This window comes from Canis lupus, chromosome 1 (genome assembly GCF_003254725.2).
Source record: "Canis lupus dingo isolate Sandy chromosome 1, ASM325472v2, whole genome shotgun sequence".
In the NCBI taxonomy this organism is placed as follows: Eukaryota; Metazoa; Chordata; class Mammalia; order Carnivora; family Canidae; genus Canis; species Canis lupus.
Genome location: NC_064243.1, coordinates 11380278 through 11404082, shown reverse-complemented (window position 1 = coordinate 11404082; position 23805 = coordinate 11380278). Strand labels below are relative to the sequence as shown.

At 34.9% G+C, this 23805-nt stretch overlaps 1 pseudogene; it reads right to left on the bottom strand.

Annotated features, from left to right (window-relative positions):
* Positions 1-5309: 5309 nt before the first annotated feature.
* LOC112643744 (stress-induced-phosphoprotein 1-like) lies at positions 5310-7120 on the bottom strand (annotated as a pseudogene).
* Positions 7121-23805: the final 16685 nt, after the last annotated feature.

Here is a 23805-nt window from a genome sequence, read left to right as displayed (position 1 = left end):
GACATTGGCTTGTAGGTTTCTTTTTTAGTGGGACCTTTGTCTGGTTTTGGTATCAGGATAATGCTTGGCTCATAGAATAAATTTGGAAGTTTTTTTCTGTTTCTATTTTTTTGGAATAATTTGAAAAGAGTAGGTATTTATTCTTTAAATATTTGGTAGAATCACTTGTGAAGCCATCTGGCCTAGGACTTTGTTTGTTGGGAGATTTTTTTTTATTACTGATTCAATTTCTTTGCTGGTTATTGGTCCATTCAGGTTTTCTATTTCTTCCTGTTTCAGTTTTGTTAGTTTTTATGTTTCTTGGAATTTATCCACTTCTTCCATGTTCTCCAGTTTGTTGGCATGTAGTTTTTCACAATATTATAATTGTTGTATCTCTATAGTGTTGGTTGCTATTTCTCCTTTTTCATGTGTGATTTATTTGGATCCTTTATCTTTTCTTTTTGATAAATCCGGGGATTTGTAAATTTTATTAATTTTTTTCAAAGAACCAGTTCTCAGCTTCATTGATCTTTTTAGTTTCTATGTCATTTATTTCTGCTGTAATCTTTATTATTTCCCCTCTTCTGCTGGTATTAGGCTTCATTTGTTGTTCCTTTCCTAGCTTCTTTTGGTGTAAGGTTGTTTACTTGAGATTTTTCTTGTATCTTGAGGTAGAAAGTTAAAGCTTGGTTTTCAGAGAACTATTTCCTTGTAATCAGCTATTGTGTCCTTTCAGACTCAACTAACAAGTCCACTAGCTGTCTCTGCAAAACCTGAACTCAAGGTCAACTGATACGTTCCATCCCAGGAACAAACAAGACCCTGCATTCCTTACTGGAGATAAATAACCCGAGACCTCACCCAGTGTATGCCAGCTCTCAGAACATTCCCTGAGCCCCTTCTACTTGTTCTAAGATAACCTCCTAATGTCAGGGCCTGAATTTTGCCTAATTCTATTATTAAATCTCCACCTCAGAGTGAACATAGGATGTGTGTTAAATATATGGTTACTTAATGCACATGCTCCATATTCCTCATGAATAGTCATACATTTCCCTGCCCTTTTCATCAATATGTATGTAATCTTAACCCCTATGATTATAAAAAAATTCTTGTTCAATTCCTGTTTGAAGAGGCATATTTGAGGCTTACTTTCCTGTCTCCTCATCTGGGTGCTTCTCAAAATAGACTCTTTCCTTGCTGCAGACTTGATGTCTCAGTGATTGACTTTGCTGTGCATAGGGCAGAGGGACTTGGGTTCAATTACAATATTAATGGGTAGTGTCCACACACAGCACTATTTTCCAAAGCTGTAAAGTGAGCCATTGAAATTGGTCCTGCTATACACTTAGCATTGTACATAGTTGTCATTTCAGCAAATGGGTGCAAAAATACAGAAGCTGCTCAATGATTTCGAGAGCACGACTTTTGGTGCTTCTGCCATCAGAACAGTTTCTAAATTCTTTCCAATTTATTGCATATTGATGGAATACTGTTCTACTAAAAGGCAACTCCAAAATTAAGTCAGTACGTATCCAGGCAAAACAGCTGAATTGGTGGGTGAGGTAATGCCTCCAACTTAAATGTACATTTTTGTAATAATTGTTTGCAACCTGTTTGAAACATAAGGACATTTGGCCAAACTATTTAAAAGCTTAGTGATATGTATAGGAGATGGAACACAGTCTTGCTTCAAAAACTATGGAATCAGATAAAAATTATAGCAAATTTTATAAGTTTCTCATAGGTCGATAATGACTGGGAAGTTGTAAGAAAAGAGGCAAAACTATAGGGAAAATAACCAGAATTTATAATGACCTTTTAAGTCAATAAAATGAAAGTTATAAAGTGCTTACTTTTTTACCTCTCCATATGGGTAACATTTTGAAAAGTTTCAAACAATACAGAGTGAGAAATCTCACTGGGGCCAGGTCCACAGAACTAGTATTAGAATATTAACAATTTATGCAGAAAAAATATTGTCAGAAAAAGAAAAATATGCACAGGCAGCCTGGGTAATGAAAAGACAACCACTGATTCTACGGGCAGAGAGGGCAGGCTTTTAATCCCAGCTTGACCACTATATGTGTATGAAACTGATAAATTTATTTAAGTTCTTGGGGTCTTAGTGTCCTTATCACTAGAATGCTTGTGAGGGTTGAATGAAAGATATGTGTAAAAGCCTTTACCACAGTACCTGGAATAAATGATATTTTCATCAATCCAATAAGAATTTTATGGTTTACACATGCACACACTCACACACACACACACACACACACACACACAGGGCCATAGAGGTAATACTTGTCCTTGACCTTTCTAGATTCACCAGTGCTTCTAAAAGTAAGTAAATTTTGAATCTTACTATTTATTATAAGAATTCAAAGGTCACAGTCCCCAGGCAACCTTGATCATTGTTGCATTTAAAACAGGTATAGTGGAAATAGAAACTTTAGTTCCAAATATCACAAAACTCAAATTCAGTCGGGAAACACCTAATTCAATCAAGAATATACTTTTAAATGCATTTGATATGTTTAAATTAACCTTTGGCTTTTTAAAGCAGACATAAAAATAGAGCAGCTGAGTATGTTTTGGTATCTTTTCATATGAAATAAAGGCCATAAACCAAAATTATGTGCACTAAAATATTCAGGCCCAAAGAAAATTGTTTCTATTACTCATATGTTGACAGTTCCTTCCTAAATTTGAAGGTCACTTTTTAATTCTGTAAGAAATGGTATCATTGTCACTTGGTATCTGGTTTATGGAGCTTAATAAGCTTGTATTTTTGGTAGAATTTGTTTGTATCTGCTATAAAACTAAAATAAGTTTGTCACCATAAAATGTGGTTGAGTCAGAGTTACTCATTCTCATTTTTAATTCTCATTTTAATGGTAGGACAATGGCAAAACCAGACAGGACATACTGTTTAGAACCAACAAGCATAATTACATTTGCTTTGAGCTAGCTACCTGCCTCCTTGCCAGGTGCCCATGCTAAAGAATGCTTCCCTGGGAGAGGGCCACTAGGTGCTATTTTGACACACAAAACCCATACCTAGAAAGAAACTACTTATATAAAATTAAAGGTTCTGAAATCTTGCTTTGATTCATTTGTATTGGATATAATGAAAATGTATATGTATGCATATATAACCTTATCTATACTATACTGATCACGTACTATTCTCTCATCAATATAGTGTTAGCATGAAATTAGTATTTTTAAAACAACTAGGTTTTATAATCTACTAATAATCTCACAGAGGGTAAGACAGATAGAATAACTTGGTTTTTAAAATTCTTGTTGAGAAAATAAGAGTTTGAAGCTACAGCTGTTTCAATTGCACTGTGTTTGTACATGACATTTCACTGGAAGATGTCTGAATTAATACAAAGATTATTAATGGTGCTTTTATGAATAGTCAACACAAGTTCAATTTTTATCAATGTTTTTAATCAAATAAATACCAAAACATTTCACCCAATATATGAAACAGATTTGTTATTATAGCAAAAATTCACTGATCATACTCAATTCATCTTTCTGCTATTTTCCATCTGTGATTTTTACTTAAATTTTACATTACTATGAAATCTGAGCTGTTCATTGAAACTGTACTTTATCAGATATCTGTCTTTTTAAATGAAAAAGGCAGATTTGTAATCTAAGTATTTTTTTTCCAGTTTAGCTATTTATTTTTGCCCTAGTTAAAATTTCCTATTGAAGCATTTCTAGCTTAGTTAGATGTCCTTTGCAGGTTCCTTGTCTTTCTGATTAAGTTCACTGAAATAATTATTACAGTCTAAAATGATGAACACTAACTCCAACACGTTAGCTTCTAGAAGATAGAGACATAACTCCCACACCTAGCACTTTGCCAGGAATATAGGAGAAGCTATTTTTGAATGTTTTCATTTTTTGTATGGTAAGAGCCTTTAACATGAGATCTACCCTCTTAAATTCTTAGCATTCAATAGAGTATTGGTAATAATGTGAACGTTGTACAGAAGTCTAGAATTTATTCACCTTGCATAACAAGACTTCATGCCCATTGACTAAAGACTCCCTATAATCCCCTCCATTAGCTCAAGAATGGCAACCACCATTCTACACTCTGCTTCTATGAATTTGAATTATTTATATACCTCATATAAGTGGAATAATGCATTCTTTATTCTTCTGTGACTGACTTATTCAATATCATGTCCGAGCGGTATATCCATATGGCAGGATTCATTTTTTTTAAGATTTTATTTATTTATTCATGAGAGACACAGAGAGAGAGGCAGAGACACAGGCAGAGGGAGAAGCAGGCTCCATGCAGGGAGCCTGACGTGGGACTCGATCCCGGGTCTCCAGAATCAGGCCCTGGGCCGAAGGCAACGCTAAACCGCTGAGCCACCCAGGTTGCCCAGGATTCATTCATTCTTTCTTTTTTTTCTTTTTCTTTCTTTTTTTAAAGCCTATATAATATTCACAAATACAATATTTATTTGCTATATATATGTAAGGGCTTTAGTGTTGTGTACATAAGTATTTACAATTTTTATATCCTCTTGATGAATTGACCTTTTATTATGTCATGATCTTTCTCCTGTTATAGGTTTTAGCCTAAAGTCCATTTTGCTCATAAGTACCCCTTGTATTCTTTCACTAGTTTTTTGAAATATGTTTTTTTTTTTTTTTAGTTTTTTGAAATATGTTTACCCATCCCTTCACTTTCAGACTCTGTGTCTTCTTAAAGCTAAAGTAAGTTTCTGTATGCAACATATTATTGCATCTTTTCTATTCAGCTACTCTGTTTTGATGGGAGAATTTAGCACATTTACATTTAAAATAAGTATTGATAGCTATGAACTTACTATTTAAAATTTTGTTTTGTTTTGTTTTCTTTTTTTAATAACCATGTTCTACTGGCTTGTTTTGTTACAGAAGGGCATGTGGAGTTAACAATGTGAAGACAGTTGGAACCTGAGGTTGGAGAAGAACAGCGTGTCCTCCTCATACATGCCTACTGCCCCAAATAAAAAATCACCAACAATGGAAAAGCAGCTGAGACAGCAACTGAGGTTAGGGAAGGGAACAGGGAACCTAAGCACAGTGGAAGAGCCAATGCTTGTGCTGCTGGGAGGGCCGATAGGCAGCTGCAGTGCAAGTAACGTGAGTATGAGTCTCTGTATCTTCCACATAGGTCTATACAAATATATAGAGAGAAGTTGTTCACTTTCCCCTGCTTTCTCCTCTGCTTGACACTGCTTGCTGTCATCCCAGCCTTTCTTATCATATGAGGGTGAAGGGAAGGAATGATGAATAATTCATCACTGAATTGCGATCAGACTAACATCCATCAGCTTCTGGATGTGTGTTATTACATGGTTCTTTAAGTGTTTGCTGAACATCTGAGGGTCCTTCTGCATCTGCTCCAGGATCAGCTGCATGGCTGGGTCACTTATCTGCTGCACCCCAGGGTCAGCCATGGCCTGTCACTTCATGTCTTCAGGGCTGTGGTGGCGTTTGTACTGGGCCATCATACAGTTTTGGTAAACATCTGCAGCCTCCTTACAGTTGGAGTCCAGATCTAACATCTTGTGGTAGCCGTCCATAGCTTTTCCTCCATCACTTCCAGGGCAGCTGCTTTCCATGTGTACCCACTGATGAAGACAGGCTCTAGCTGGATACATTCCTCACAGTTCTTGAATGCCAGCTGAAACCCCAGGAGTCTGGGGTAGCAGGCAGCTCAATTGCCGCACAATTTGGCCTCTTCTGGATTCCATTTGATGACTTCTGTATAATGCTTCATGGCCTGGGGATAGTCCCATTCTGAAAACATTCGTTGCCTTTGTTCTTCACCTGCAAGGCCAGGTCCGGGTTTATATAAGCCAGCCACTCTTGCTCGTTCAGAATTTCTCTGCCTATTGGCATTTCTTGAGCATAGCTGGGGTTCAGTGCTCTGTCAAAGACTTGTTATGGAAATGGATGGCATCCTTGTACTTTTCTTCTTTGAAGTAAGAGTTGCCAATTTGAGCATAAGGTTTGGCAATCTGTTTATAGTCTTCCTGGTTTTTTGCCCCACTTCGATGGTCTTCTCACAAAGCTCCCAGCATTTACTGTAGTCGCCCCTCTAGAAGTACACAGCTTTTTTTTTTAAAGGATTTATTTATTTATGAAAGACACAGAGAGAGAGAAAGAGAGGCAGAGACACAGGCAGACAGAGAAGCAGGCTCCATGCCGGGAACCCGATGCAGGACTCGATCCCAAGACTCCAGGATCATGCCCTGGGCCAAAGGCAGGCGCCAAACCGCTGAGCCACCCAGGGATCCCAAGTACACAGCTTCTTGATTGGTCATGTAAGTCATGTTGATCTGGTCCAGGTCCTCGGCTCTGTCATAGTGCTTTAGACTGTGTCAAAGTCTTTCTTCTTGTAGGCCTCATTCCCCAACCTTTTCTCTTTCAGCATATGCTTCTTATTCTCTAGAATATCTTGTTCCATTGGCTCTGGCTTGGTGTCCTTTATGGGAGGAGGAGTTGGGGGGGGTGTTCCAACTTCCTTCTCCTCATTCATATTATTGAGATTGACTCCTAGCAGGACTCTGAGAGTAGTCATGATCTGGGGATCCTGATGCTTCATCCCTAAGTTGGATGGTTTGTTTCATAGCTGCTCTATCAGCTCCTGGTAGGTACAAGCAGCATCCTTGTCCTGGATGACTCTCCAATTTCTGGTACAGATTAGGCATGTCGAAAAGGTTCATGAATTTCTGCTCTGCCAACCGGGCCTCCATATTCTGTAGGCTTTCTTTGAGCTGAGGATTATTTACTTCATGTTTTTAACCCTCTTCCTAGGTTTGCTTGGCTTCTTCAAATCACTTTAAGAACTTAACGGCTGCGGCCTTCTGCCAATAGCCCCAATAGCCCTTGCCTCAGTGAGGTTTTAAGTCAACAGTTTTGCAGCCATCCTTGTAAGCCTTCTGGTAGTCCCCTTTCTTGGCATAGGCTGCTGAGTGATTGCTATAGAGCACGTGGTCTGGGGATCTAACTTAATGGCTTCAGAGTAGCACTGCAGTGCATCATGGATGTTGCCTGCCCTCAGGGTCTTATTGCCTTTCTCTTTTAGCTCATTTACCTGCTCCATAGCTTGGCTGGAACTCTGTTGAATTGATTCAGTCAGCTCCACATTCCCAACCCCAAAAATTTGTTTTCTGTTTTGCAGTACTTTTTTTCCTTCTCTTTCTTGCTCTCTTCCTTTATGATGTGATGATTTTCTACAGTACTGTGCTTTGATTCCTTCATCTTTTGTGTATCTACTATAGGTTTTTCCATTGTGGTTTTGAGGCTTACATAAAACATAGTTTATAACAGTCTATTTAAATTAATAAGTTGATCTTCAAGGCAAAAAACAACAACAACAACAACAAACAGAAAACCCTGGTTCTTCAATTTCATTGACTTTCTGTTGCTTTCTGCACATTAGAAAAAATAGACATATTTCTGAATCTTAACAGACTGGTCTGTCATAGGAGATGAACCTTACTGGCCAGCTCGAGTTCCTGGTTGTCTCTCAAATGTTTATGATTGTCCAAGCCTCTCTACTTGTTTTTAGTCGTTCCAGTAGTTGAGGGTGCACCAGGACCCATTAGAGTCCCAAAACATAGCCATTCAGTACCTAGGTGTAGACTCACCAGAAGCTAGACCCTTAAGCAGCAGCTGGGAAAGCACCATCCAGAGACAAACAGAGATGATGTTTTTGTCTGCCACATGATTTCGGTGACTGTCTTTTAAGTGGCAATTATAAAAGTTAGGCCACAGGGGTGTGTAATAGCTCCTTTCAGGAAGATATTGGCAATTTGGTTTATTATTAGAGCAAGCAAGAAAGAGAAGCCCAGGGAGGTGCCAACCAGCTCCCCTGAGTTCCAATAGGATGATGGGGGGCCTCATGGCCAGTCCTTAAATGCATGCTAATTAGAAACCAGGCCGTCAGGTAGTTTATAAAGTGTACAGTCAATATCCTTTCAATTTTGCCTGCTTCCCTTGCCCTGAGCCTAGGGGATAGCCAAGGTTAATCCTTACATACTCTGAAGAACCTGCTTCTTTGGTTGCTATAGTCCTATAGGTCCCCTGGATGCAAACCCAATTGGTTTTCAGGCTAGGTGGGATATTTGAGGGGAGAAAGGCAGTCTTAAAACTTGAGGTGCTAGAAGTACAGTTCAAACTCTTTAATTCCTTAGGGAGAAGCTGGAATTTGAGCATTCAATCCTGATTGTATGGCTCTACGCCATGGTTGGTGTTTATGGCACAAGTGTGAGTCCGTTTTTCCTATCCTTTTAGGTGTGGCTATTTTCTCATTTACCTGATGTGAAGGAGTCACTCAGCTAGTCTCTAGATTTCTCCCAGTGAATTGCTCTGTGTGTAGGTGTGCATTTGGGGCATCTGTGGGAGGAGGTTAGCTCAGGAATGTCTTAGGTAGCCATCTTGGTGTCTCTCCTAAGGTGTGGGCCTCACTGAGATTTGATTTGCATTACCACTGATGGTTACTGACATTGAGCATAACTGACATACCTGTTGACCATTTGCATCCTTTTTTCTTTTTGCAAAATGTCTACTCAAATCTGTAACCCATTTTCTAAACAGATTATTAGCTCTTTTGCTATTGAGTTCCTTTTATATTTTGGAAACTATTCCTTTTCATAATATATGGTTTGCACAATTTGCCTCCTATTCCATAAATTGCATTTTCACCATACAAGAATGAGTGGGTAGTCAATTAAGTGAATAAATGTCTCAGGATATAAAATTCTATACTTCTTTTGAACCTCGTTCTTTGTTAACCCTGCTTCTCTCCAATTTTTTCCCAAATCCTGGAAAAAGAGACCAAAGATTATTCATTTTATAAAAGTAAAATATAAGAAAAAAATGAAGTATATATTTTCTGTAGAATTCTTGTGTTAATTTCATCCAATCTCAACTGACCCTTTGACCAAGATTTTATTAAGCCACTTTGCTGATTGTGTGCATGTGGTGTGTGCAAGCTTAGGAAAAGATTTTCATCACAGAGTAATAGAGCAACAAAATAATGGACTCTTCCCTAAGGCAGATGGTAGCACATTGCCTTAGGGATTGTTTGCACATATTACACTGACTTTATATTTTAAGCATCTGACATGGTAATTAGTTTTATAAAAATGCCCTTCTTGCGATTCCTTTTCTGATCAATTTGAAATACACTGCTTGCATTTTAAATGACTCTTCAAGTATGGATTAATTTTTTTTTTCCAGTTCAAGGTTTTTGTTTGGTTCTAAACAATGTCCAGCGTTAGTACATAAAGATCTTTCAAATCAATTAGGTCTCTAAAGGAAGCATAATCTTTTTTTCTGTGATAGAATGAGAGGAATCATATTTTATCACTCAATGTTTTCTAATGAAAGACACACAGTATAGTGTTCAGGCATTTATGCCAGGATGATTGGCTTTCAGTTCATTAATCTGAGAGCTGGGATATTCTCACACAATCCTAAAGTCTCAGCCCATCTCCTAGCAAATATTTGATAGCAGAAAACTAGCTCTAAAGATTTAGAATAAGAATTCATTACTGGCATTAAATACAGTAAACCCACTTAACAATGTATCTTCAAGTGTTAAAATAATGGAAACAAATGGCACTTGTCAAAATAGTTTTCTAAAAGGATATTTTCTGAACTGCTTGCTTCAGGTTTTTTTGTCATCTTTATAACAAAAAGTAATTCAACAGATCTGGTCAAATTAGTTTTCCACATCATTAATGTGAACTTTGAAACTTTTACTAAGTTGAATGATGGATTTATAAGTTCTAAAAGTTTTTCAAGACAAAGATTTTTAAAAGTAATTTGATGAATGGCAAGAAAACTTGAATATCCATTTTTTTTCCAACTCCTCTTAACCAAAATGACCTTAAGGTTCCCTTCAGTTTGACTAAACTTCAGATAGTCTTCTTCCTCACTCTAGGACTCTGACCTCCCTTTTCTTAGAGCATTTACTTTAGAAAACTTGCTATTGTATATTCTTCCTTTGTCCTTTGAAATGTAAATCTTTTCCCAGCCTCTTGCCAGTTTTACAACTCGGGAATATCTTTCTCAAGGACCTGGGAGTGAACCCTTTGAAACGTAATCATCAAGAAAGATAAGCCCCTGTCTCCCAGTCTCTGTGGGAGGGTGAGAACCTACCTTCCATGAGGGATGATTAGAAAGCAGAGATAGCCCTTGTCATACTGACCAACCTCCCTCCTCCCTTCCTTCAGTGCTTTTCTACTAATTCACTCCAGCATTTAAAAATCCTCCTGCCTTTTGTTTCAGAGAAATTGAGTTTAGTCTCTCCCATAGTGCAACAGTCTTGACTCCTATTGCAATAATCTTAAATTATATCTTCCTTGACTGTTTATGTCTCATGCAATTTTTCTTCAACACTTTAAAATTTTATTTATTGTATGTATTTCTGTTAGCTTTTCTATATTTTATCATTTCTGTCTTTTATCTCCTGCTTATCCTTCCTTTTTCCAAGAAAGAAAAAATACGGAGTAAGTTAGAGAAATTATCAATATGAGGACTTCTAAAGAAGTAACTACATTGTACACTCATTCATCATGAACAATCAGTTAAATATGTTTACTTCTCAGGTCAACAAAAACTTTATGATACACAGATTTGTATACCCCATAGAACATTCAAAAAGAATAAATGTGTATACCTGGGGTTATAAAAGCTAATTTTAGGTGGTATTTGGATGAGTGTATCTTAATAATAAAATATATATTTTAATGTTACTTTATATTTAATATTACATTATGGTTTTTATTTTGTCTTCATTATTATGTGATCTAGTATTTCTACTCCTGGGTATTTAACAGAAGAAAGTGAAAAAAAAAAAAAAAACTAACTTGAAAGATATATGCATCTCTATGTTCATTGCAATACTTATGGATAGCTAAGATATGAAAACAACCTGCATGGGTCCTAGTAAATAAAGAAATGTGGTGTACACACACACACACAATGAAATATTGCTCAGCCTTAAAAAATAATTAAATCTTGCCATTTGAAACAACAGAAATGGAACTTAAAGGCATTATACCAAGTGAAATAAATCATAAAATTAATATGCACTTAAAACATATACTTGAGGGGGTACCTGGGTGGCTCCCTCAGTTAAGCATTGGACTCTTGATCTTGGCTGAGGTCATGATCTCAGGGTGGTGATACTGAGCCCCACCTGGGGCTCTATCCTGACGTGGAGCCTGTTTAAGATTCTCTCCTTCTCCCTCTCCCTGTCTCATCTTCTCACAAGTATGGGTATACTCTCCCTCTCTCTTTCTCTCTCTCTCTCTCTCTCTCTCTCTCTCTGTCTCAAAACAATAAATAAAATGAAATAAAATAAATAAGATAAAATATATACTTGAATAACAAACGAGGTGAAGATGTGGCAAGAAGAACTAGTATCTGGGAAACATTGTTCTATCTATGACAAAAGGGCTCTGTGATAGGATTCCTGTCTCACATGTTCATAGATTCCACTAAAGAGTAAGTAGCAATTATTAGGAAGATTTTTTTTTTTGAAAAATAGGAACATTCTTGCAACTTGTTTTTGATACTAAAAATTTGTTTACTCTTAGGTAAATTTAACTGAGATTTAAATGTTACTGAATTAATATTTCACTTCATACATTTATTAAGACCAACTATAGGTGAATAGTACTCAGTTTTGGAGAAGCAAAAATATAGTTCCCCTTACCTGAAGGTGTCATAATAAAAGGCATTGAAAAACATAACCAGAAATCAAAAAAACATGCAAAAATTGCTACCAGAAGTACTGAAAGTTTTAATGGAATTCCTTGGGAAAATGATGTACTATGGAAGTTGGGAGATAGTTCATCCTTTTATTGCTGGATAGTATTCCACTGTATGCATGTCCTACAATCTTTCCATCCATTCACTTTTTGATAGGCAGGTGGAAACCACTGTTACAACTATTTCTATACAGACATATGCTTACATTTCTCTTAGTAAATATGTAAAAGTGGAAAGACTGGGTTACAAAGTGGGTAAATATTTGTAATATTGATGAACTTAAATTTATTTATTTTTTTTTAAATTTCATCCCACCACTTTGATTTAATAAACTTTAATTACAAATACATTGGGACATCCAAAATTATCCTTCAGCTTACTGATGTTCTACTCTATTTGTATTCATTTTTCCCCTCTGTGTGTTTCATTTTGGATGGTTATAATTGCTGGATCTTCGTATTTTCCCATCTGTTTTGCTGCAAAGTTAGCCTTCTGTTAATTTCATCCAGTGAATTTTTCCACTTACTGTAAATTTCATCTTTGGAATTATAATTCAGGTTTTTCTTATATCTTCATGTTTCTACTTCTGAATATAGGAAACACAGTTGTAATTATTTTTATGTATTTGTCTTCTAATTCTAACATCTGTGCCAGTTCTGGATTGGTTTCAATGCTTGATTTTTCTCCTCATCATGGATTGTATTTTTCTTCATCTTTGCAAGCCTTACAATTTTATATTAAATGGCAAACATTATAAACTTCACCTTGTTGGGTATTGGTTACTTTTTTATCCTATAAACACTAATGAACTTTGTTTTGGAATGCAATTAAGTTACTTATTATAAGTTTGAATCTCTAGGATCTTGTTTTAAACATTATTAGGTAGGACGAGAGTAGTTCTCACTGTAGAGCTAATTGTCCCCCACTACTGAAGCAAGAACCTTCTGTGTATTCTTTGTGATACCTCATGAATTATGAGGTCCAGTCTAAATGGTGGAAATATGTACTAATTCCATCCTGTATGAGCATAGACACTGCTCCTTATAATTCTTTGGAGTAGTTCTTTCCCTAGCTCTGGGTGGTTTTTTGACATGTACACACTGACCAGACCTCTGTTGCACACTTGGCGGGGGAGGGGGGGGTCTGCTGTGCTCTGGGGACAGTTCTCTGCCCTCCAATACTCTAGGCTGTTCCCTTGCACTATTAACCTCATGTCCCACCTCCATGAATGAGCCATTTTCTGCCTGATTTTTTTTTTTTTTAATCTCTGAATTGAGAATCTAATCAATTACAAAGAGCAAAATGAGGAGAAACAGAAACAAGGCAATAAATTAGTAACCTTGAGGGGGAAAAATGAAGAAACAACAGAAAATGAATTGAAGAGGACACCTTAACTGTAAGACCATCCTTTCCTGAGTCTTGTAAACTATGGTCTGGGCAAGGCTAGAGGACATGTTCTTTAAGCACATGGGATATTTTGAAACACACAAATTGTTCAATTCTTGCATTCTTTGCTTTTTGCCTGAGATCTTTTGCCTCCTCCCTTTAGTTCTTCATTAATTTTTCTGCCTCATTTTATTTGTTTATTCAATTCCTGCTTGCTCTTAATCCATATTATTCTATTGTACTCCCTATCACTCAGTGTAAATCTGAATCAGCTCATCTAAATTACAATTGAGGACAATTATAATCTAACCATCATTTAGAATAAGCATATCTAAATGTTAAATGGCATATATATATTATAAAATACATGTATGTTGCAGTAATTAATTTTAGTAATAACAGCTTTGCTAATTATGTGAAAAAGCCACTTATGTATAAATGCCTTATAATTAAAATTTTTTTAAACAAACTATGTACCAAAAAAAGTTCATCTTACAAATTTTCATTAGTGTTTTATCAAAAAGGAAAAAATGTAAATTAATACAAATCTATTCTCAGGGCTACTTTTATTTTTGTCTTCTGTGTAACTATGACTTTGCATAATCTCAAAATTATTGAACCTAGAATCCTCTGATCACTGGCAAGTCTTATAAAAATTGACAAAACCATATCATATAGGTAACAGTTTTCTCAAAAACTATACAAAAGAATAAGTTTAACTGATCATTTGTAGAAATAATTTAACAAAATACCACTAATGAATTTAATAACTGCCTTCAATGATATTTAATTATTGAATTTCTCACATATGCTTAGATATTGCTAAAAAGAAAGAGTATTTGCATCTCCATTATGAGGAGTATGACAAAGACAATTTACAAGTAGAGAATTACAGGACTCAAAAGGCATAGGAATGTCTTCTTTAGCAAGCTGGATTATAGTTTCTATCCTTCTAATCCTAGATGAGATTATACGGCAAATCCTATTCAATGAAATGGAAGTCCTTGCTGTGTGATACCTGGATTCCTGAGTTTGTTCTCTGGGAACTAGAAGGTCAACCTTTCTTTTACTCTTTTACATGCACTTCCAAGGAGCATCAGGCACTAACACCTTTAATTTTGTTGCCAGCTAGATTTTGACCTATTAGAATTTTTTTCCCAACTCCCTATCTAGTTCATCTTTTTTTTTTTTTTTTTTTAATTATTTGAGAGAGAGAGAAAGCATGAACAGTGGGAGGAGGAGAGGGAGAGAGAGAGAATCTTCAAAAGACTCTGCATTGATCATGGGGCTCGACTTTGCAATGACCTGAGCCAAAATCAAGAATTGGACACTTCACCAACTAAGCCACCTGAGGACCCCTGATTCATCTATAAGACTTTATATCCTCAGTGGATTTTTAGTCAATTTATGACTAACAAATCATTGCAGATGATTTTCCTTTAAAAGGAAAGTAATTAATAATAAGGATCTTTGTTGTGTAATTTATTTAACTATATAAAATTCAGAAGAAGTGTTCTAAATTTTCTTGAATCCATAAAAAATGCTCAACATATGCTGATATTTACATAGGATTGGTTGAAGAAATAGTATTTGTGAGCGACTGTGTGAGACATTATGTTTATACTTTACATATATCTCTAGAAATGTTCAATGCATTTTTCAAGGTATGTGAACCAAATGGAAAGTAAGTACAGTAGAAAATACAATTGAAATTCATGGATAAAAACTTCAATTTTGAAAAGAGAGTTACATATGTTAGAATTCCCTTAGGCTACTTCTACTAAGTCAGCCAGCTTTTATGCAGCAGATGGATCATATAGACACTGACATCAGTGGAATTTTGCCATTGAATTTTTGACAAAGACAAACTATTCATCAAGGAAGACTTCATCATTAGACATTTGTGCCTTCAATTTTGGAGAAGAAAACACATTACATCACGATTATTGTGCAGTACCATTAAAATGATTGAATAAATCTCATTAACTTCTTAATCTTTTCATTTTGTGGGCACTCTGGGGTATGTACACATGGAAAATGCCAAGCAATACCAATTGCTATGTGATCATTTTTGCTGAGTGTGAAAAGAATGTATTTCAACTTTATCTTTCCTTTTTATTCTTGAACCAAAGGGTTTACTTTTCTCTAAAATTACATTTTCTCTAAATTTAAATTCTCTAAAAATTTGCAATTATGTTTTAAAAATCTTAATTGTGATGAATCTATAAACTGAAAAGAGACAAATCTTTGCAGTTTTAAAATATGACTTTTTAGTAATTGTTATTAACTTGAGGGAAAAGAACAATCAAGAAATAATAAGAGATGAAAAATTTTGTTTGTTTAACCTCAACTACCTTCCCATATTGACAATAGTGTTTTAGTCAGTCCAGCCTCCAGAATGTCAATATCATATTTAACAACCCCATCAAGTTCTATTCCTCCTAGGCAGAACTGACATCTTTGTATTTACATACAAATTCTTTTTTTATGGTTTTTAGGCTTTCTGCTAAACCTTATAAACTAATTTATGTTAAGATAATTAGTAGCTAAAAAGGACTAAGATCTCTTACCTAGGTGAAATAATTTTACTTCTGCATATTATACTAAAGCATATTATACTAAACTATAGATTATTATACTAAAAATGGAGAATTTATGTACTAAATACTGTATAAAAAGCAATTAGAAAAGACAAAAATTACTTAGTATTGATGCTTCAACAATGAGTTTGTTATTTAATATTAAAAAACAAATTCTCTAACACGAATTCTCTAGATGTCAGTTTTCTAAATGTAAGATACAGCAAGATAGTCACCTGGGAGTCAAGAGACTAGCATTTCTGCAAACCAACTGCAAGTCTTAACTAAAAATTATTCAAATCAATTTGGCAGTGAAGCATGAAAAAATAACTATGAATTTAATTTCTTCCTCTATCAAATAAAAATCTTACAAATCTATGTGGAATTGAAATGATATATTAAAATACCTATATTCAAAATTATTGAGATTTTGGAGGGTATTTTTGCTCATGTGTTAAGCTTTTTATCGATACTATAGCAACTAACCCCTATACCAATAAAGTATTGTAATTCATTTGGGCAACAGGATGCTACTAATGTATAAAACAGGTGTTCCAAATGCCAATATTATTTGTTTTGTCTTGGTTTTTTGGAAGATTTACTTATTTTAGAGAGCAGGGAGGGGCAGAGTGGCAGAGAGAATCTCAGACTCCCTGATGCAGGGCTCAATCTCAAACCCTGAGATCATGATCTGAGCCAAAATCAAGAGTTGGACATTTAACCAACTGAGCCACCCAGGCACCCCTCCCCTCCAAATGCCAATATTCTACTAAGAGCTGTTCAAGATCTCAAATTTCTGAAATTGTCTTTTCCTCATCAAGTTATGACCTATTTTCTTGATTTTGTCTCTCTGAACCCATAATTTTGAACATTGTCTATGGCTGGGAATCAATTTGCTCTTCATTCTCACTGTTCCCTATGATTTGGAGCCTGCTTCCCTCTTTTTTATTTTTTTTCTTTGTATTCACTTGCTTCTCTGAACTTGGCATCTTCAATTATTCCAAATAACAACTTCTACCTTATAGTTAAGTTCCGTTAAACTCCATCCCTAAAGAGCTTCAGATGATATATTTCTGGACCAAGAATAGATCTGTCTACCCAGAGATTGGAATTAAAAAATTCTTGGGCTTTGAACTTTCATGATCGTCATGAATTATATACCCTGATGAAAAGTGATTTAGGTATTACCTTTTAGAGACGCATGCTCTGAACTCACCCTACATCCCTACACACCTATTAACCCTGTCAAGTTATGTTAGTAAGCTCCTATAAGAAAAATAAATCAAGTCTTTGTATTTCCTGTTCACTGATCTTCCCAGAAACATAGTTTCTCATTAGTTTAAGTTATTCATTCTAAAAAAAGAAAAAAAATGTATCAGAATGAGAGTACATCCTGACATAGATCTCAGGAGAATCAAAGTTTCTGTTAAAAGCTGATTTTGGCTATACTGAAATATGAAAGGATAGAAGACTGGAAAGGGTAAATGCAATATTTGTTATGCTTAATTAGATAATATAAAATTTTATTTTGATCAAATTGCATGTTATTATTTTTCATGAAAAAAAAAAAAACCCTAGATCTACTAGCAGAGGCAGGTCATTGTCATAATAAAAATAAAGTGCATATGGACATATTCTAAGTAAATATACCAAAGAAAAAGTATCATTATTTGATTTGATTCACAAGATCATTTCCTGGTTATCTTACATATAGAAATTAATAAATATATCTAAGATTATATTTTGACAGGAAATTTTTAAGACCACCTTTTATGTAATCATCAATAGCAAAATTATTATATATTCTTCATGATTATATTTTAATCTATTCAAAAACTTTGCATTGTTTTCTCCTCACATGAACCCATTAACTTTTCCCTCATAATTACATCATAGAAACAAGAGGGAAACAGGCAAAAGTAGGTGACTAAGAATCAGCTCGGAGAAAGGAATAATATATCTTTTTTCAGTTCATTGAAGTTCTCTAATTCTAGAATTGATTTCACATTTTAAAGTTCACCTGAAATCAAGCAGAACCAAAACAATTTACAATTATAGAAGCCTAAATACTTGAAAACAAGATCTATTTGCTTTGCACATGTAGGCATTCATCCAATTATTCTAATATATCAACAGTGCTTATATATAATACCTGACAAATGCTCTTGTTTTCATATAAAATGATTTTATTTTGCCCCAAAACATGTTAGATTATTATGCTTTACATTTCATGCAAATAAGTTAAGAGAAATAAAGATAATCATTGTTATGACAGATAAATGCAGTATTTATACAGTATCTTCTACTGGTTTTGCTCTATATAATAACTTACCATTTCAGTGTCTAGAAGAATAGCCAGTATCCTTAATGAAAGTTCCATCTGCTGCTACAATTTTTTTTTAATGTTCTCAGGTTATCAAAACATAGCTGAATTCTTTAATCTCAAATTCAGTTTAAAGTCTCTCTTTCCCTTTGGTACAGATTACACCTGGTTGTCTAGTGAGTTGGGGGCAGAGGGTTGCTCTTTTAGTTCCTTTCTCATTTCTGGGCTTACTGTGCTGAAGCGATGGCTGGGAAAGAAGAGAAAGGTGTTTTCTCAGTTGACTACCATTGGTGAGCTCCCTATCCTCTCCCACAGTGGTCATGATTGCTCCTCATCTTGCTATCTCCTTTCCAAAACATAGGTCTTATTTGAGCCAATATAACTTAATTCCCAACCAATTTTGAGCAGGACCCACTTAAAAAGGAAAATCATATTATTCTTGCAATGTGAAATGGGGTTATTTTCTCTCAGCTCTTTCATATTCTTTTTGCTCCATCCCTATGTCACAGCAGTAGCAGATACCCTGCTAGTCCTGTGGCTCACTAGAATTTATCCAAAGATATATATAAGTTTTGATTTAATTAAGGAGATTGAGTATAGTCAAATCCTCTTGGAAAAAGTAAGAAGGGACTGATGGTATCCAGTCATAAATTGTTTATCCAAAAACACTACTTCATCTACTTTCTTTTCTACCCCTCCCTTTTGTTGAGTGAAATGGCACATTTAATCAAGCCCTTCCAAGTCACAGTGGGATTCTCAGCTTTGAACACTGATTGTGGACCTACTTAACATATTGCCAATTTTCAACTAAAGTAGATGCTAGGTATTATTGTGATATCACTTCCCAGGTCAACCAATAGCAAAGTGAAATTAGTAGTGGTCCAATTGGACTATAAGATTTTTGAAAGAACTGATCCCATTGTAATACTTTTCATACCTATAGCTGCATGTGAAATTTGGAAAAAACTTTATATTGAAAAATGTGTTTTTAAACATACACACATACATAATAATACATAAACATACTTCATAAATTATTAAGACAGTATGGTAATGGCATACGGCTAAACATACAGATCAAAATAGTTGAGCATCTCCAAATATGCCCTTATATTTATTGTCAATTAATATTTTTTAAAGATTTCATTTATTCATGAGAGACACACAGAGGCAGAGAGATAGGAGAAGCAGATGCTCTGCGGGGAGTCTAATATCCCAAGACCCTGGGATCACTACCTGAGCCAAAGGCAGACACCCAGCTACTGAGCCATACAGGTATCCCTTTTATCAATTAATTTTGAACAAGGATTTTCAGAATGTGTAATGATGGAAAGAATGGTCTTTTCAACAAATGGTTCTGGGACAACTATCTACCTACATGGAAAATAATGAAGTAGCAACCATACTTCAAGCCACATATATATACACATACTCAAAGTTATAAATGTAAGAAATAAAACTATATAAATCTCAGAAGAGGGGCAGCCCACGTGGCTCCGCGGTTTAGCGCCACCTTCAGCCCAGGACCTGATCCTGGGAACCTGGGATCGAGTCCAACGTTGGGCTCCCTGCATGGAGCTTGCTTCTCCCTCTGCCTGTGTCTCTGCCTCTCTCTCTCTCTGCGTGTCTCTCATGAATAAATAAATAAAATATTTTAAAAAAAGAAAATAAAATATTGGAATGAATCCCTGTAACTTTGGGGTAAGCAAAGCTTTCTTAGATATGATATCAAAGGCATAAGCAATGAAAGAATAAATATATTGGAATCGTTCAAAATTAAAAACATATGCTTCAAAGAACATCATCAAAAATATAAAAAGGAAATGCATAAAATATGGAAATTGTTTGCAAATAATATATATGTTAAGAAACTTTTATTTAGAATAAAGAATTTGTAATTCAATAATAAAAACAATGCAGTTAAGAAATATTATTTGTGGACAAGTGAGGGGAAAGATCTAAGAAGACATTTGTCCCTCGAAGATATATAATTGACAACATGAAAAAAGATCTCAATATCTTTACTGTGAGGGGCATACAGATTAAAACCATGATAAGATACACTTCAGACACATTAGAATGGCTATAATTAAAACCATATTAACAAGTCCTACAGAGGATGCCGAGATGCTGGAACCCTCATACACTGCTGGTGGGAATATAAAATGATGTAGTCACTTTGAAAAACAATCTAATAGTTTCCTAAAATTCTAACATGGAGTGTTCCTATGACCTACTAACTACTAGGTATTACTTCAGTGGTATGAAAACATATGTTCACATTAAAGCTTGTACATGGATGTTTACAAGGGCATTATCCATAAGAGCCCCAAAGAACAAACAATCTAAAAGCCATCAGTTGATGAATGGGTTAAAAGGTAGTATGTATCCAGACAAAGGAATATTATTTGGCAATAAAAAAAAAATGGAATACTGATACATGCTACAACATACATAAACCTTGAAAACATAATATTAAGAAGCCAATATAATTAACATACTGTATGGTTTCATGTATGTAAATGTTCAGAATAGGAAAATCTATAGATGCCCAAAGTAGAGTAGTATTGTCTGGGAAGGATGGGAGTAAGCAGTTGTTAAGTAGGAAGGGAAAAAGGGGAATAGGGATGATGCAGATAATAATGTTCTAAAATGAGACTCTAGTGAGATTTGAGCAATTCAATGAATATACAAAAAATATACAATTAAATAAGGTGAACTGAAAGTTATATGTATTATTCTCAGTAAAATGTTAAAATATTTAAAAGAATATAATAATAATTAATAACAATAATGAAACTGCCAGCATTTCCAGTAAGGCATTGAGAACATATCAGTCAATCAATGCTTAGGGGTGAGAACAAATTACTCGTGACCATACTCCCACTACTTAAAATGTCTTGCTAAATTTACTATAATTAGCCTGCCTTGTAAAATTTTAATCAAAACATGATTATCATGAATCAGAACAGAAAATATTGTAAGATAGCTGGGTTGAGTTTCCAGTTATCCATGTGAGGAGCTTGAAAGTCACTACTCCTACCTAATAACACATAAAAAGCTAAACAGACTTAAAAAATCAACCACTCTCCTTTCCATAATAGAGGAGAGGATAAGGGCAGACTGCTGTCCACAAGACCGGAGACAGAAAAGATAGTTTAGAGTCATGGCTTACTGGATCTTTTAGAGGCTCACAATCAGGAACTTCCACAGGAACCAGCACCAGGGCAAGAAAACCCCAACTATCACTGACAAATTTCTGGAGGCTCAGTATGGACGAGCCTGAGAGTTAAATACTCCAGAAGAACCAAGTCCAAGGGGTCCCCCACAATACTGTGTTTACCTCTAGGAGCTCAACCAGGTTCTCATACTAAGCATCATTTAAAAAATCCTCTCCTGCTTCCAGCATAGAGAGGGGGAAAAAAGGAACTATTATCGAATATCCAGAATACTCTTTTTCTTAAAAAAGACCTGTCCTTAGGGTAAACAAGTTAACCAGAGCCTAACCTGCTAAGGTGCTGTCAGAGCCTAATTCACCTGGGGGAAGGTAAAAATCAACTCAGCTGGCTCTAGCCTTCAAAGTAGGAAAAAAAAAAAAATTGCTCCCTCTGGTGGTGGGCCCACTCTAGCCATTTTGTTCCATATAAGTGGAGGAGAGGGTGACTGGGAAACAAAAGATCACAATCCAGAGGTACAGCCTTACTAAAAGATTGAGATCTATCATAGAACTGTAAAACATTTCCCCTCCCCCAAACCTAACCACCATAGAGCTAAAGGCCTATTTACAGCAATACCTTTTACTGAGTACATCATGTCTGATTGTCAAGAAAAAATTATAAGGCATATCAAAAAGGAAAAGAAAATAATTGAGAGAGACAGAGCAAGCCTCAGAAACAGACATGACAGTGGTATTAGAATTATAAGGCCAAGAATATAAAACAACTATGATTACTATACTAAGAGCTCTGATGGATAAAGTAGACAATATGCAAGAACAGATGGGCAATATAAGAAGAGAGATGGAAATTCTAAGAAATAACAAAAAAAGAAATGCCAGAGATTTAAAAACAAACACTACAGCAGAAATAAAGAATACTTCTGATTTGTCCAATAGACCAGACAAAGCTGAGAAAAGAAATTCTGAGCTAAAGGATATATCAATAGAAATCTAGGAAATTCAAAGCAAAGAGAACAAAGATTGAAAAAAACAGAAGTAGAATATCCAGAGACCATGGGGGCAGCTACAAAAGGTATTACTTATGCCATCACATATATAATAGGAATACCAAGAGAAGAACAACAACAACAAAATATTTGAAACAATAAAGACTGAGAATTTTCCCAGATTAATGTCAGACACCAAATCAGGTCCGGGAAGCTCAGAGAAAATCAAAATAATAAAGAAAAAGAAAACCTAAATAAACATTAAAAAAATAACACTGATACCTATGCATATCATTTTTGAATAACAGAATATCAAAGATCAAGAAAAATTGTGAAAAAAATCAGTTAGATATCTTACATAGAGAGAAACAAAGAACTGCATCTGATTTCTCCTCAAACCGTGCAAGCGAGAAGAGCATGGAGTGAAATATTTAAAATGATGAGAGTAAAAAACAATCCTAGAATTCTGTAACCTGTGAAATTATCCTCCAAAAGTGAGAGAGCTACAGACACCTTCTGAAACTAACAATTATTGAAGGAATTTGTTGCCAGCAGACCTTCCCTGAAAGAAATGTTAAAAATTTCTTTAGAGAGCAAGAAAATAATATAAAACAGAAATTCAGATTATGTGTAAAGGTGGAACATTGAAGAAGTAACAAATGTAGGTAAAATCAAAATTGATTTTTCTTATTCTTAATTGATCTAACAGACAAGTTTGTTCAAAATAATGCCAAAAATATATTTTCTGTTTTCTACACACATATGTGATGATACAAGGGATGATGCAAGAGATGAGAGAGATGAATTAGAACTATTTTATATCATGCTAACTGTAAAGTGATACAGTATTATTTGAAACAGGATATGGATTAAACATAAATGGATATTGCAAATTCTAGGACCACCACTAAAAAAATTACAAAATATAATTAGTATGCTGAGAAAATAGAATCATAAAAAGCATGATTAAAAGCACAAAATGCTGGGGTGGGGAGAATGGAAGGCAAAAAAAGAACAAAAGCAACAACAACAAAGAGAAAACAGTAACAAAAATAGTAGAAATTAATACAATGATACCAATAATCACTTTAAATGTCAGTGGTCTAAATGCATCAGTCAGAAGACAGATTATTGAAATGGACCATAAATCATAACTCAACTATATGTTGTCTATAAGAAACCCACATTAAACATAAAGATACATGTAGATTAAAAGTAAATGGATGGAAAAATATATCATACTAAAACTAAACACAAGAAAACAGAAGTAGCTATATTAATTAAAAAAATGATTTTAAAACAAGGCAAATTATTAGGGATTAAAAAGGACATTTATAATGATAAAGGTGTCAATTCTCCAGGAAGACATAATAATCCTTAATGTATACACATCTAAAAACATAGTGCCAAGCTATGTGAGTCAAAAACTAATAAAATTTCAAAGTGAAATAAATGAATCCACTGTCATAGTTGGGGAATTCAATAGTCCTCTATTAGAAATGGACAGATCCAGGAGGCAGAAAATTAGTAAGGACATAGTTGAACTCCATA